The following is a 15830-nucleotide window of genomic DNA, read 5'->3' as shown; positions in this document are numbered from 1 at the left end:
TTGTGGATGCCAGGCCGAATGCAAATAGTAGTTAATTTTTAAGTCCAGAGCTATTTGCTCAGTTATTTGTACAATAAAAGATGGTCCAATGTCACTTTGTGTGGACCGAGGGAATCCAGTTCTAGGGGTAATTTCCCTTAATAAACTTTTTGTCACTTCAGTGGCCTTTTCTGTTTCACAAGGGAAGGCTTTTATCCATCCAGGAAAGGTGTCTACATAGACCAGTAAGTATTTATATCCTTTATAAGATGACATTTGTAAAATCTATCTTATGGAGTTGCCAGTCCTCCCCAGGATATGTCCCCCCACTTTGGACTGGTTTTAAAGGGGGCCATAATTGCGCCCTCTGCATTTACTTGGGTGCAAACAGCACATGATTGGTAATGGTTAAGTTAATCCCATCAAAAGTGTTCATAATCATCTGTTCCAGGGTCTTTTTACCCAAATGAGTAGCCTGATGTATACCCTGCGTTAGTTTCCATTGGTTGCCTTTGGGTATAAAGACTTTTCCTCTATCATTTATAAACCAGTCTTGTGCATTTTTGGAAAACCCCCATTCTGGGGCTACCTGGATGTCTTGGTCCGAGTAGACCGGGGCTGTGTTTGTTACTGGTGTCAACACATACAGGACTTGCAGGCTCTGCGCAGCTTGCTTGGCAGCACGCTCCGCCAGGTCATTCTCATTAGAGTCCCTAGACGTGTCCTTCTGACGTCCCCTGCGGTGAATTACAGCCTCTGTCTTAGGTTTGTGTGCAACCTCTAAAAGAGCTATTATTTCAGGTCCATATTTAATGGGAGAGTTATGACTTGTTAATAACCCTCTCTCTTTCCAAATTGCCCCATGCGTGTAGGACTAGGAAAGCATATTTAGAGTCAGTATAGATATTTATCCCAAGACCTGTTGCCAATTGTAAAGCACAAAGGAGCACTATTAGCTCCGCTTTCTGGGCAGATGTATTTGCTGGGAGGGCTCTGACCTCGATAGTCTGCGTTAGATGGGCCATAGCACACCCTTCACCATCTGCATTACCAATAGGAGAATCTTCTGAGTCTGATCTGCTAGAATAAGCAAGATCAATAACTTCTTTTTTTTTTAAACATTTTATTTATTCATTTGACACACAGAGATACAGAGAGGGAGAGAGAGAGCATGAGCAGGGAGAGAGGCAGAGGGAGAGGGAGAAGCAGGCTCCCCGCCGAGCCAGGAGCCCGATGTGAGGCTCGATCCCAGGACCCCGGGATCATGACCTGAGCCGAAGGCAGATGCTTAACCATCTGAGCCACCCAGGCGCCCCAAGATCAATAATTTCTGAACAATTATGTTCTATAGGAGTACGATGGTCACGTCTGGGCATAAGGGCAGCTGGGTTTGAAGTCTGGCAGGTCTCAAGGACCTCTTCAGGTATGTCTAAAAGCCTGGCCTGGTACTTAGTAAGTCGGCACCCCCATCATCCATTGGTGGCCTTTAGTTTCTAAAACACGTGGACCTGATGTGATGTCATCACAGGAGACTTTCCCAGGAGGGCAATCCCAGCCACCTCTCGAAGACAAGCCGGCCACCCTTGTGCTACATTGTCAAGTGACTTTGAAAAATAGCCCACCAGTCTCATTTCATTTCCTCATTTTTGGGTCAGAACTCCCAAAACTTGACCCTGTTTTTTTGCCACACGTAAAGCAAAAGGGTTTTTTCTAAGTTAGGTTGAGCCAAAGCTGGGGCTGATAAAAGCTTAGTTTCTAATGCTTTGAAGGTGTCTGCTGGGCTTTAGTCCAGAGTAAAGGCTCTTGCCTTTAATTGAATCCTACAATCGCTTGGCTAAGAGCCCAAGTCCAAGAATCCACAGGCGGCAAAAGCCTGCCATGCCTAGGAAAGTGTGGAGTTCTTTGCAGTTGGGGGCTCAAGATCGAATAGAATCTTTTTTCTAACAGTAGATAGAGTTCCATGACTGGGTGTTAGTTCGTACCCCAAATATTATACTTTCTGTTTAGATATTTGTGCCTTTTTAGGGGAGATGTGATAACCTCTGTCTGCCGAGAAATTAAGTGAGGTTATAGATTGCTATCAGACATTTCCTCTGTGGGACTACGGATTAAAATATCATTCCACATATTGAATTATAGTCCCTTGAGGCAAGGATCCCTCATGGAGGTCTTTACTAAGGTCAGCCCCAAATAAGTGAGGATGGTCTCTAAAACCCTATGGCAAGACTGTCCAAGTTATTTGGCAGCCTGTGGGCTTGAAGGTGAGGCCCATTCAAAAGCAAACAGTGGCTGTGTTTCCTCACTCAGAGGGATGCAAAGGAAGGCGTCTTTTAAATCAAGTAGTGTTATACTCAACTAATGAATCACTGAACACTACATCAAAAGCTAATGATGTATGTTGGCTAATTGGATTTAAATTAAAAAAAAATAAATCACGTACTCTAAACCACTTGTCATCCCCAGGAACCTGGGTGAGAAAACTATATGGATTTGGTACCTTGGGATGAATAGGGACCACTGCCTCATTTATAGCTCTTAAATCTTATGCCTTTTGATATTTCCCATTTGGCCTCTTTACTGGTAAAATTGAAGTGTTATAAGGAAATTGACAAGGCCCTAAAATACCATGTTTGAGAGACTTGTCTATAAGTGGTTGTAACCCAGCTTTTATTTTGCCTCTGGTTTTAAGGGATAATGTCTCTTACAAGGTTTAGTGATTGGGTGTTTTAAGGTCACTTTAACTGGTTGGGCTTTAAGAGTCAATCCTGGGACATTGCAATCCCAGACCTGTGGGTTTACGACCTTCCAGATATTAAAAGGGATATCAGGGTAAGGGTCTGGTTCTCCAGGTGCTAAAGAGGACAACCTATACTCTTCTTTAGTAAGAGCAAACCTACTCCCTAGTTTATATATTAAGTCTCATCCAAGGAATGGAGTGGAACAAGACAGAAGGACCAGAAAAACTAAATTTCAGCAGATGTCAGATGCCGACTGATTTATAAAGTGCATGTTTAAAATAGTTATTCCCTCCTGCGTCTTAGGTCCAGGTTTGTGTATTTACAAATAGCTTCTATTAAGCCACCCTGAAACAGAGCCGGGTTGTCATCAGCAATTTGAGGGACTTTCTGAATTTTGTTCAAATTTACAGGTTTGAAAGATCCTTTTTTCATTCCTTCTATCAGGCAAGTGATCATAGGATCCCGTCTCTCTCTTCCTCCATTTTCCTGATAGTTTCAGTGTGGCTCAGTCATTGGGACAGCAGTGCCCTCTACCAGATAACGTTCTCTATCTCTCGTGGCCAGTTGGACAGCAAACTCTGGAGCCCCTGTCCAGATATGGTTCCTTTCCTCCAGGGTGCAACAAAGATAGCATGATATATATAATATCATCCATATATACATATATATGTGTGTGTGTATATATATATATATATACACATATATATGTGTGTATATATTATCTTGTCAGGTCAAATCAAACATAATGGCTACTTGTTGAAAACTCTCAATAAATTGAGAAAGGTTCTCAGAATATCGACCTAAGAGTTGTTTTATGGAGAACGGGACATGGACTCTGATAGTGCCTATTTCTCCATTAGCAACCTCCCTTAGGGGATATTTAGGGGGAGCTCCCAGGAGACAGGGAGTTCTGCTCCTGGTATGTCCAGCTGGGCTGGGAGCAGAGGGGTCTTGAGGCTTGTAAGGAGGAGGGCTAGTGACAGCATCAGTGTCCTCTTTATGCGGAGAGGATTGCAATTCCTCTGTTAGCCTAGGTTTATTAGGAGGAATGGCCCTATTTAGATAATCATCATCCAATATATCAGGAGGGGGTTTATTAGCCTGGTTAGTGGTCAAACACATTCTGCAAGAGGCCCTTAGGTTGGGATCCTGATTTAGGGCCATGAAGATACCTCTATCCACTTGCCCTGTTTCCTACAGAAGAGATCTAACTGATAGATCATATTCAAGTTTAATGTCCCATTAATGGGCCATTTTTCCTCATCTCCTAGGGAGTACCAAGGTGATGCAGTGTTACAGAAGATCAGGCTTTTCTTTCTTAAATCTTGCCATCTGAATTGATTCTAATGGGTTAAAAAGCATCCCAAGAGAGAATCCTTGGGGACTGAAGAAGAACCCATGTTCCTAGAAAAGTAGAGGAGGTCCATTACCAAGGAAATCCCCCCTCCCGGCTTCTGGGGGCAGTCCCATGCAGGATATGTCAGAGGTTCCTAGTGTCAAAGCAACTGGAGACATCCTCCAACGAAATTGCTATGAACACAGCTTTTCTGTGCCAGGATCCCTCCACTTCTCCATTATGTCCTACACTACAAACGGGGGCCAGTGAATGGACCTAAATAAGGTGCTGTGCTGAGAAGAACCCACTGTTTTTAACCCAGGAAAACACTAGAAGGGTTTTACAAGGGGAAATTACCCAATGCTGTAAGCAGCTAGTAGAGGACATTGACGAAAAGCAGTAAAGATAGAAATCCATCATGATCTAAGCGATATTCCAACACATGTGGTCTTTCACAGCCAGCTTCCCTTGGAAGCAGGTTCCTGCTTGGGTTTTAATTCAATCGGATATTGGTTTTGGCTGGCTCCATGCGGAGGTCCCATGGCCAGAAGAGGCTAGACCAGGGATGTGAAGGGGATCACATTAGACCAATGAGGAGGAAACCTCATCCGGGAGTCTTAAGATTGGCAGCCGTCCTGGTGACTTAGGTGACTGTCTCTTGCCCTTAGATGGACAACTTTGTAATGAGGATGGAAATAAAGAGAGGGCATCAAGTTTCTGGGTCTCATTACCATTCTGGCCAGGGCACTAATTTCCAGCCAAACGGTAGGCTCTTGTTCCTCCTTGTAGAGTAGCCCGGGCTAGAGGATTGCAGCCTGAGCAATCCACGTGAACGTGTTCCACTAAGACCGCACTCCTTGAAGAGCCCCTGGAATGAGAGTAAAGGAGAGGGAGTCACTGACCAAGTTTAAACAGTGGCTCGGGGTCCAGATGAGAAGATAGGCCCAACATTGGGAGCCAAAAATGATGTGGGGTAGTGAGCGAATGGTCAAGAAAGAATTCTGGAGACATTTTCGGTGCAAAAAGTGCCTTTATTTAGGCACAGGGGCTGGAGCGTGGGTAGGAAGAGCTGCAATGGGATTGAGAGGAGGGGCTGATTCTGTACTTTGTAGTTAGTGGGCGTCAGGGATAGTGAAGTCTCTAAGGAATTTGTGTCTGTTGAAAGTGAGGCTTGTAGGACCTGAGAGGGTTAGCTCTTGTCAAGATAGGTTACCCTTCATTACCTAGTAAAACATTAGTCATGAGACCCTTTAGCAATGCCACATCTGTATGTCTCAGATGTGCATCAGTGGGCCACATGTAAGATGGTTCCATTTTGGTTCCATTTCTCCGGCTTTTGTTCTCCTCCTTGTTTATGTCTCCCCCTTCTGGAGACTCGAAGTCCAAGATCAAGATGTGGGCAGGTTCAGTTTCTCCTGAGGCCTCTGTCCGTGGTCTGCCCAGAGCCCCTTTGCACTGTGGCCACCCATGGTCTTTTCTCTGTGGCGACATGCCATGTGTGTCCTAATCTCTTATAAGGACACCAGTCCTGTTGGATTAGGGCCACTCCAATGGCCTCATTTTAGCTGAATCCCCTCTTTCAAGGCCCTACTTCCAAATATAGTCACATTCTGAGGTTCTGGGATTAGGGTTCAATGTAGGAATCTAGAGGGACACCATTCATCCCACAGCACTTCTTTAGATGGTGGGGAAATGGGGGGGGGGATATCCACCACCATCTCTCCAAGGAGGTGATATTGTGAAGGCGGGACAGGTGGGGAGTCAGCCATGGAGGGGGGGGGGGCTTCCAGACGCAGGAACTGGCCAGGCACTCCAAGCATGGCCAGGAGGCCAAAGTGGCTGCAGTTGGGTAGAGTGGAGTCAGAGGGGCTGGATGGGCTGGAGAGGGACCCAGGCTAGACCTGCAGGACCCAGGAAGGGCTTGGGCTTGATAGAAATGTAGAGACACTCTGGTATAATTTTAACCTGCAAGTTCTCTTTACCTTCCTGGTAGCTAGTTGTCAGAGCTGGAGACCTGGAATGTTTTCTTGGTCAAGTAGTTTGGATAGGAATTCCTTTCTGTCCTCAGGGTCAGCTTCTATGCCCCTTCCTCCATCACCCCCAAGGCCAGATCAGCCTGACAAGTGCATTCAACTACTTGGCCCAACTATTTCCACCAAATTAAATTTCCGATTTGCAAAGGCCTCACTCTGTCTTTCTGGCAGTTCTCTCTGAGCGGGCAGCCCAGGGGGTATATCACGCCTGTGTCCTGATGGAGCGGGGAAGGCGGCTATGAGGGCTCAGGGGTTCCTGACAGGAGGTATGTGTTAGAATCCCGATGGACATTAAGATGTTTGTATAAAGGGCCAGGACCACATGCAAACCTCCTTCCTGGGCTGTCTTGTCCCCAGCTGCCCTGCTCAAGCCCTGGTGTGTATAAAGAGAAGGGCCAAGGTCAACCAACATTGTATACCAACAGATGGCCAGATTTCTTCTAGGATACTAGACGGTTTCTTTTTTTTTTTTTTTCTGGGAGTCTCAAATTATAGGCTGGAATTTGTTCCGTGCTGTTCCCACACAGCCATTCTGAAAAGCAGAACTGTCTCAAGTGTCCAGCGAGGTGCTCTGACACATGGGCAGTGAGGCTGGGTCTGTGACCGGGAAAGGCCACCCGATAAAACTGCATGACAGACTCTACAAAGCATTCAGTGTCACGGGATCAGAAAAACCAAATTCAAGAGAATTGCTATTACATGTGCCTACACTTGAGAACAGACCACACAGACTAACGACTAAAGTGCAGGGAACGGATGAAAGTGTGACCTTCCCTTTTAAGTGCCATCCTCTGTGGCATTCATCCGCACACTCAGCACAGCTGAACAGCGCACAGCGAGCACGGGCCGCGGGTGGGGCAGGGTGGCCGGGGCCCCCGGCGCGAGAAACACACAGCCCACGTGGAGGCCACGCCACAAGGGGCAAGGAGTAGGCTTTGGGCTCAGACCGCCCAAGACTGGAATCTTGGGAAGGATATTTAAACCCTGAACCTCACTTTCTGACCTGTGAAATGGGGACGTTCCCATCATGGAGTTAGAGGTGACCAGGGGCGCTGCATGTAAAGGCCTTTGCAGATCGGCCCCTGCGGCATCTGATCTTCCCTTCACCACTTCTGTTCCCGCTTTCTAAAAATAAAATGCTTCTCAAAAGGCAGTTTCCTACGCTCCACAGACAACTGCATCCCCCAATACACACACACACACACACACTTACACACCACACACACCCCACACATTCATTCACATACATTCACACACACACACACCACATTCGCTCACACACATTCACTTGCACACATTTGCTCACACACATTCACACACTCACACTCGCCCACACACACATATTCGCTCACACACATTCACACACTCACACACATTCGCTCACACACCACACACTCACACACATTAGCTCACACACCCATACATATTTGCTCACATACATTTGCTCACACACATTCACTCACACACCACACACTCACACACATTCGCTCACACACTCACACATACTCACACACCGCACACACACCACACGTTCCCTCACACACATATTCCCGCCACCACAGACACACGCACAGTCTTGCACATGCGCCCACACCACCACAGGCTCAGATAAGTGTCAACTGTGACTCAAACGCACCTGTTTCTCAGGGACCAAACACACAGCCGCCTGCGTTGAGGTTTCTGAAATCTGAGAACTCTCTGCTTCAAAGCCACATTTTTATCTTGTTTTTTCCTAGGAAAAGCCAATGCTTCGTCTTTTCCTCAGGCATTTGAAATACCACATCTTTTCATTCACTAGACTCTACATCTGCCTGGGTCTGTTTTGGTGTTTGCTATTTTGCTTATTAATTTATTAGACACAAGATACTATATTGTTGGAATATATTATACTATTCAATATACTATATATGTGTGAATACTATACTCTTACATTATTGTTTGATATCTGGGAGGACAAGTTTCCTCCAATTGTTTTTCTTTCGAAATGTTTCTCTTTTAAAAAATGTTAATGCTTTCAGACATTTTCTTCCTATTATTTCATGTCATTTTTACTTTATCCCACTTGAACTTTTAGTCAATGTAAGTGGCCAAAACAACCCATAATACACTTCGTCAAAGGAGAGTAAAGACTCAAGTTTTCCTAGCTCAAAACCCTGGAGTGCATTAGGTGAAGATGTGTTCCTCCCAGCTAAGATGTAAGGCAAAAGCTGGGCCTGAAAAGAAAAGTTACCACATGGCTGATAGTGAGCACAGGACTCTTAGAATGTAAATAATGTATGTATTCATAAAAAAGAGGATTTAGAATGTAAAAAACGGTGAAATTAAATGAGTGGATATGAGATGCCAGATTATATTTAAAATGTGGAAAAGCGGATAGAAGATAGTACTGCAATCACTGTGGGGTGTGTGTATGTGAGTGTGTGTACTTAGAGGCTTGGGTGAGATGCGACAATAGATGATAAATCAAAAAGTAACATGTAGGGGCGCCTGGGTGGTTCAGTCGATTAAGCATCTGACTTCGGCTCAGGTCATGATCTCAGGGTCCTGGGATAGAGCCGAGCTGTTGGGGCTCCATGCTTAGTGGGGTGTTTGTTTCTTCTCTCTCTGCCCCTCCCCTGATTGTGCTCTATTTTTCTCAAATAAATAAATAAAATCTTTAAAAAAAAAAGTGACATTCAAACCTTCATCTTGAGAATTATAAAAGGCTAGCACATAAGCTTGTATTAAAAATAATCAATGTAATCATTGCTAGAACTAAAAAATAGGATATGTAACTTTCAAAGACCAGAGAATATTATAAAGCACCTCCTCCATACCAGCCAAAAAATTAAGTTAAAGTAAATTAAATTTAAAAAACTAAAATGAAGAAACAACAAAGTGGAAGATAAATCCAAAGAACAAGATAAGAGAAGTAAGCAGAAATGTAGCAACCAGAATAAAAAAATATAAATGATGTAATACTCCAGAGTGAGAAAGAAAACTTTCAGAAAGTTCCTTAAAACAAAATACAAGCATGTGCTCTTTATGAGTCGTGCCTACAAAAAGCTGATGTGCTTAGGTTAGACGTTGAAGGAAGTGTCTTAGAGCAGAAGGAAGCCAACTTTGTTCTAATTCAAGATTCTCTCCGCTATTTTAGCATTTTGCATTTCCACTTTTGGAATCAGCTTGCCAAGCTTCAGGATGCTGGAATTTTGCTTAGGATTGGGTTCAACCCACAGATCAATCTGAGAAAATTGGCATCCTTACAATGCTGGCAATCTATGGCGATGAAAAGCCCTCCACTCACAGAGCGCTTTTTTCTCCAAAGGATGCTTTGTAGCTTTCATGTAAAGGTCTTGCACATATTTTGATGTATCTATTTCTAGGTATTTGATTTTTACACTATTGTAAATGATGCATTTTTGAAATTTCTTGTTCTCCTTGTTTATTGCTCGCATTTAGAAATACAATGGATTTTTTGGTGTTTTGGTTTTATGTTCAGTAACCTCTCTAAATTTACTAATGTGAATACTTTATGTAGATCTCATTGGTTTATCCAGGTACACAATCATGTCCTCGGCAAATAATGAGTTTTATATCTTTCTTTGTAATTCTTCTGCCTTTTTTCCCCTTGGCTTGTCACACACATACAATATAATGGTGAATTGTGTGATATCATCGACTCATTCCTGATCTATGGCGAAAGCTTCAATATTCCATCATTAAGAAGTTTACTTAAAGATTTGTTTATGTTTTGTATTAGATCAAAAATGGGACATTCTATTCCAGGTTTTCAAGAGTTTTGGTGTTTTTTAAAATGCATTAAATCTCATAAAATGTTTTACTTTTCTGCATCTATCTAGATGATATGGTTTTTATACTCTTGATGTTAATGTGGCAAATTACATAGACTTTTAAGTGTTAAATCAACCTTACATTGTAATAAACCCAAATTTGACCTAATGTATTATTATTTTCATATGTTGTTAAATTTCACTTATGTTTTATCTAGGATTTTTGCATCTGCATTCGAAAGAAAGACTGGCCTACCATTTTCCTTTCTGTGACGTCCTTGATGGGTTTTGGTAATAATGTTAATGCTGGCCTCAAATCTGAGTGGGAAGTCATCTCTTCTTTTTCATTCTTTGAAAGAGTGTGTAAAATGGATGGCTATGTGACGTGTAGTCATTTCCCTTTTTCCATTTATAATATTGGTTATACATATAGTCTTTCTTTTTTCTTTCTTTTTCCTTTTTTTAGTTAAAATTTTTTGGTTTTATTTAAATTCAAGTTAGTTAACATATATTGTATTATTAATTTCGGGATAGTCTTTTTCCTTTTTCTTGATCAATTTTATTGAGGTCTTTAAAGAAAGAGCCTTTTGCTTTTTCTCTATTGTAAATTTGTTTTCTATTTCGTGGATCTCTGCCCTTGTTTTTATTCATTCTTTCTTCTACATTTTAGATTTGCTATTCTTTTCCCAGTTTCTTGAGAGACTGACTTTCAGCATGTCTTCTTTGTAAATAATTTCAGGCTTTGAATTTTTCTCTCACACTCAGCTTTAGCTTTCCAGCACAGGTTTTAATAGGTTATATCTTCATTATCCCTTACTTCCAGATATTCTCTAATGTATTTTCTGATTTCTTCTTTTACCCATGGGTTATTTAGAATTGTACAGTTTAATTTTCAAACAGTTGGGGGATTTTCTAGATTCCCCCCCGCCCCGACCTTACTTCCACTGTGGGAAGAATATTCTCTTTATTATTTTAACTTTGAAAAGTTTTTGGAGACTGGCTTTATTGCCCAGCCATGATCAGTTTTGGTAAATGCTTCATGTATGATTCAAAACAATGTCCATATTGTGGGTTTAGAGGGCAGTACTCTATATATGTCGATTAAGTCATTTACTAATTGTATTATTCAACTTTTTTTGCTTTTAATCATTTTTTTAAAGATTTTATTTATTTATCTGACAGAGAGAGAGCGAGAGCAGGAACACAAGCAGGGAGAGTGGGAGAGGGAGAAGCAGGCTTCCCGCCGAGCAGGGAGCCCGATGTGGGACTCGATCCCAGGACCCTGGGATCATGACCTGAGCGAAACGCAGACGCTTAACGACTGAGCCACCCAGGCGCCCTGCTTTTAATCATTTTGTAACACATTTGAAATGTGTTAAAATCTACCATTATAATCGTGAATTCATCTATCCTCTACGTCTTGTCAATTTTGCTTTACATATATTTTAAAGCTCTGTTATCAGATGCATAGATTAAGATTTGTGATATCTTCTTAGTGAATTGACCCGTTTATCATGTTCAGATGTTTATATCTGGTAACACTCTTGCCCTAATGTTGACTTTGTCTCGCATCAGTGTAGGTATTTCAACTTCTTTTGGTTTGGTTACCTAGCATATCATTTTCCATCCTTTTACATTCAACCATCCTGTGTCTTGATGTTTAAAGTCTGTTTTTTGTAAATGGTGTATAGTTGGGTTTTAAAAGCTATGAGTCACAGTCTTCATCTTTTTTCATGGAATATCTAGGCTGTTTACACTTAATGTAATTACTGATAGAGTTGTGTTTGTATCTACCATTTCACTGTTTGCCTTTTATTCCATCCCTCTGCTTTATGTTCCTTTTTTCTCTTTTCATGACTTCTTATGAATTAATCAATATTTGCATCAACATTTTATTTTCCCCACATTAATGTCAGTTATACATTCTTGCAATATTCTTATAGTGGTTACCTAGAGAACTTTTTATTTTAAAATCAGGAAAAAAATCTATTTAAACAAGTATCAAAGTATGCTTCAGAGCATATTGGGAAAATATATCAAAATGAAAATAGCAATTATAAATTAATGCCAGATAAACTATAACTCAATGTATGTTGGTTTGTATTATATAAACTGGGTGAAGACTAATGAAACTACATATCCCAGAACCCCCTTTTCTCTATGGTTCTGTTTAGAGTTGAAAGGAGAAATGCACAAAACTTGGAAGGTGGGAATGCTCAGCCTTAGCAGCAGAAGTCACTAATCATAGAAGGCTGTCATGGTCAGCTATAGTGACAGGCAAGTGCAAAGACAACTGGTAGACCCTAGCTGTCTTTACTTTCCCCTGCTCTGGGTCCAACTCATCCTCCTGACTGCTGGCCCTGCTAACCAACCATGTCCCCAGGCCACCACCAGGCACCTATAAGACAGGTGGCAGTTACTCAGAGGCAGTATCTCCCTTGAGGCAGAAGTTTTCCTAGATTTTGCCACGGGCACCGCCCTTTGTGGTCCCACTATGGAGGCTAGACCTGCAAGCTACCTTATGTCCACTAGCTCTGGGGCTTCAGTGAGCTGGTGAATAGCTTCTCTGATCCTCCCCTTCCCTTTCTAGACCTTCATTCGATGAGCTCCTCCCACACCTGTAAGCCCTAATGCCTAGGATAAGTCCCTTATTCTCCTATTCTCATAGTACTAACAGCGGCTCTGTTTTTCTGATAGAATGCTGACTTCCATACAAGACAGAGAGGATTGACTAGAGACAGGTGGCCATTTTATACTGTTAGATTGTACAGTTCAGAAAGATTACATAACTTTAATGAATCTTCAATTACCAAACAACAATACTTAAAAACAAAAGGCAAAACTATTCAGAAATACAAAAAAGAAATTGCTAGAAACATGGCTTCATGCTATATCAACTTGAAAACACTGATGTTTTGCTAGAAAGATGCAAATAACTCAAGAGGACTTGATAAATAGGAAACCAGGAAAGAGCTCTTGAAATTTTAGAAGTTATAAAAAATCTGTCTTCAGTAATGTTGCTGTGGTCAGATAATTTTACAAATCATTATCATGAAATCTTTAGGGAACAAATGCCAATATTTAAACTACATAAGACTCACAGATGCAAAAACTTTAATAAAATATTAATGCATATTGTCTAGTAGTCTATTCCAGTAATAATCCCCCCAATCTAAGTATATATCTTATTGCTGGAATGTAAAAATAATTTAACATAAACGAAGTCATTTTATAATTCTTGAATGAATAACTAGGTCAAGGGGAAAAGGCTATAGCATTCTTGATAAATATAAAATATAATATATATTTAATATAAATACATAAAATATTTGATAATATTCATTTCTGAATTTTAAAAAAACTTCTAGAACTAGGAATATAATGCAATTTTCTTATAATCTAATAACCTATTTGAAACCATCAATTAAAGTATATTTAGCATTTTAAAAATATGGGCACTCCCCTTAAAATCAAGAATACAAAAAACCTTCAATCACTGGTATGGTTCATCATTGATTTGAAATTTTAGACAATGAGATAAGATGAGAAAAACATGAAGCTGCATATTGCAAAGTAGTAAGCAGCATTATCTGTCTTTACAGACAATTTGATTGTTTACCTGAAGAGCCCAAGGGAATCAACTTCTTAAAACTGCTTTAATTAATAACAAACTCAGATGGAGTGGCCAGTTAACAATCCAACATACAGAAATCAGTATCTTTCTGATATAGTAGCAATAACAAGGAAAGTTTAAAAAATCATCTCTATATTTTTAATAAAAAAAAAATTCCAGTAATAAACTTAAAGAGAATATGCGGAGTCTCTATAAAGTCACTAATAACATTTTATTCAGAGACACAAATTTCTGAATAAGTGAAGTTGACAAATACCCTTCTGGGTAGGAAGATGTATTAATTTTTATATATATTTAATATAATTTAGTAGAACTAATTCATAGAATCTAAAAATGTAATAGTTAATACATTTGAATCTATAGAATTCTATTTTTTAACCTTGAAAAATTATTCTAAGATTTACCTAGAACAACACATTTACTGGAATACAACAGTAATTTGTTTCTTGTAAAATAACATTTGCTTTTGGAGGAGGGAAACCAGCCCCCCTTACCAGATGTTAAACAGATCAATTTACAATCTAATAATTAAAATGGTATTTTTCTGGTCACGGAATGGATAGACCATTAATGATCAGAGCAGAAAAAACCTTTAGAAACACACAAGTGTTTGTAAGAATTTAGTATGTCATAATCTCAATAATCAGAGAAATAGTAATTGGACTGAATGATTGTTTGAAAAAAGTAGATTTCCTATCTCACATTTTATAGGAAAATCAATTCAAAATGCACTAAAGTTTTAAATGTAGGATATAAAGGCAGATGGTGGAAATATATGTATTTGACTGGGGGAGGAAATGCTAAGCATGACTCTCAAAAAAAGCATCCTATAAATAGCTCTTCTCTTTGCTTTGGTTGATCATTATTCTTAAAGTTTGGGCTATATTTTATTCTATATTTATTTATTTATTTTTAAGGAATTTCTACACCCAACATGGGGCTCAAACTCATGACCCTGATATCAAAAGTCGCATGCTCCGTAGACTGAGCCAGCACTGTGCCCTCAATCATCATTCGTAAAATATTATACTACCCCATCAAACTGTCATTTTATGTTTCATGACCCACTAGTTGAAAATAGTATATATGTTTTTCTCTCAAATAATTCTCGCATAAAAAAACAAAACAAAACAAAACAAACCACACAGAATATTTTCTACCTCACAGAAGTAGAAAATATTTTCCAGTGCTGAGCTTAAACTTACCATAAATATTTTTTCTCCCATGAAATTATGTGTCACGTTTTAGACATCAGGAGACTGGGTCCTAGGCTGTCCCAATTTGAATTTTAAGTTTTCTACCTTTTAAAAACTAACCAGTAGACCGTAAAGAATGCACTGGTGTTGGCAATAATAGTTCACAGCTAGCTTCAAATCTCGGATTCTGGAAACGCCTTTGCCTGGCTGGCATGTTTTGTTTGCTTTGGGCATTCTGCAAATAAGATACTTTGGGAACACCACTTTCATCTCTCCCAAAATAATTTGCAAACACTCTTGACTTGCTCAATGGTCACCAAACTGGTTTGTCATTTCATTGTTTAGACATGAAATGGATTCATCTGTCCATCACCAATCAAGCCTTTATTAACCTCCAACATAATTACAGCGATTATTTCCTATGACACTTCAAATTTCACTAACTCACTCTTAGAAATCAGTGGTAAAAGAACACGACGAAAGTTCCTCCCATCCCTCTCCAACAGCTGTGTCTTGTGGAGAACATGAACTATGTTCTCTGTCTCTAAAATCGGCTGAGTGCATTGTCCTAAAAAGAGCCAGCTTCTCTGGGGAAAAAGCTTAGCCGACTCCAACTCTATGATAAAATGTAGTGTTCCAATTAATAAAGGACACCTTCCATTACAAAAAGAATGGAAGCGAATTTTAGAAATACTATTTGATGGAGCCAGAGAGGAAGACAAAATAAATTGCATATTTCCTTTTACCATAAGTGACATTTTCTTTGCAAGTCGAAGCACCCAGATAATCCAACGGGTCAGCAATTGTGTTGAGTTCGTAAATATCACTTGAGGAACTAAGCAACGCGCCTCAGTCTTACAATGTTTACTTAGGAAGTGCTTCTACTTCCAGACCAGTGTCAAAACCTGTGTCTCATCCCCTTACTTGGGGTCTCCCGGACAGTGGCCGGCTCAGAGGTCGGCAGGCACCCCGGGGCGTGGAGGGGAGACTCCTGAAATGTTTACAGGTTCCAGTGCGGTTCTGTCCCCAGACTTCTCCGTCCTGTCCTCGGTCCGGGGCAGTGGGAAGTGCATAATGCGGGATTTTCCTGGTTCTTTTAAAAGACCTACGCGCAATCGCCACGGGCCGGCGCGGAGCGGGG

The sequence above is a fragment of the Neomonachus schauinslandi genome, chromosome 7 (assembly GCF_002201575.2).
Source record: "Neomonachus schauinslandi chromosome 7, ASM220157v2, whole genome shotgun sequence".
Lineage (NCBI taxonomy): Eukaryota > Metazoa > Chordata > Mammalia > Carnivora > Phocidae > Neomonachus > Neomonachus schauinslandi.
The sequence above is the reverse complement of the archived record's forward strand: the minus strand, read 5'-3'. Positions refer to the sequence as shown.